Source organism: Cebus imitator, unplaced genomic scaffold (assembly GCF_001604975.1).
Source record: "Cebus imitator isolate Cc_AM_T3 unplaced genomic scaffold, Cebus_imitator-1.0 Scaffold5, whole genome shotgun sequence".
Classification (NCBI taxonomy): domain Eukaryota; kingdom Metazoa; phylum Chordata; class Mammalia; order Primates; family Cebidae; genus Cebus; species Cebus imitator.
In genome coordinates this window covers 5,406,609-5,408,044 of record NW_016107320.1, presented here as the reverse complement: position 1 = coordinate 5,408,044, position 1,436 = coordinate 5,406,609, and the positions used below count along the sequence as shown (strand labels likewise).

General features: G+C 47.3%; 1 pseudogene; it reads left to right on the top strand.

Moving 5' to 3' along the window:
* Positions 1-358: 358 nt before the first annotated feature.
* Positions 359-1,012, top strand: LOC108309054 (annotated as a pseudogene).
* The last annotated feature ends 424 nt before the right edge of the window (positions 1,013-1,436 follow it).

The window sequence follows — 1,436 nt, the reverse complement described above, 5'->3', positions numbered from 1 at the left end:
ATGAAGCCAGAAACCATCATTCTCAGCAAACTAACACAAGAACAGAAAACCAAACACCACGTGTTCTCACTCATAAGTGGGTGTTGAACAATGAGAACACATGGACACAGGGAGGGGAACATCACACACTGCAGTGTGGGGTGCTAGGGGAAGGATAGCAGGGGGTGGAGGTAGAGGGGAGGGATAGCATCAGGAGAAATACCTAATGTAGATGGTGGGGTAATGGATGCAGCAAACTATCATGGCATGTGTATACCCATGTAACAAACCTGCATATTCTGCTCCTGTACCCGAGAACTTAAAATATAATTAAAAAAAAACAACTAAATAATAATAATCATCATCATATTGCTCCCCACAGCCACCACCACCCAGTGGAATGGCCAACAGGGGATCTGCATGTGGCCTGAGCCAGGAGGTGCAGCAGAAAATTGAGAAACCATATGACACAGACCAGGAGCAGATCAATGGATCACCAGTGGATCACCAGCCAGTGTGGAAAGGATGTGGGCTGGCCCCAGCTTGGGCACGAGAACTTCTAAAACTTGCTCAAGGAGGGCACGGAGCTATGTGAGCTCATTAACGCACTAAGCCCCGAGGGGCAGGGCCCAGTTAAAAAGATCCAGGCTTCCACCATGGCCTTAACGCAGATGGAGTGGATATCTCAGTGCCTGCAAGCCGCGGAGCGCTATGGCATTAACACCACCGACGTCTTGCGAACTGTGCACCTCTAGGGAGGAAAGAGCATGGCCTGCATGCGTGATGAACCTGGGTGGGCTGGCAGTAAGGAAAGAGCATGGCCTGCGTGCGTGATGAACCTGGGTGGGCTGGCAGTAGCTCAGGATGATGGGCTCTTCTCTGGGGATCCCAGATGGTTCCCTATGAAAGCCAAGGAGAATCCTTGGAACTTCTCAGACAATCAGCTGCAAGAGAGCAGGACATGATTGGGTTACAGATGGGCACCAACTGCATGTCTCAGGCTGGCATGACTGGCTATGGGATGTCACCCTAGATCCTCTGATCTGAAGACTAAGCTCTGATTTTTTTTTCTTTTGCCCTAATTCCTATATAAGGGGTCTGGGGAGTCACGCTGTACAAGCCATAAATTATCATCAGATGGGTTTTATTTAACCCTGTGTATTGTGACTGACTTTCCAACCTGACTATGGAATAACGTTACAATATAAGGAAGAAAATAAAAATATTTTATCCCAAAACATGTTTCTTTGCCGTATCTTCATATGGCCTGCAAAGTTGTCCTTTGTGGGGAAAATTTTGCATCTGTAAAGATTCTCTATTAACATAGCTATATCTTTTTTTTTTCCAGGCCCTCGCAATCCTAAAGAGATGAAAAGTCTAGCACCTTTCTGTTGTTGTTGAAATGGCGTCTTGCTCTGTCACCCAGGCTGGAGTGCAGTGGCATGATCTCCACTCAC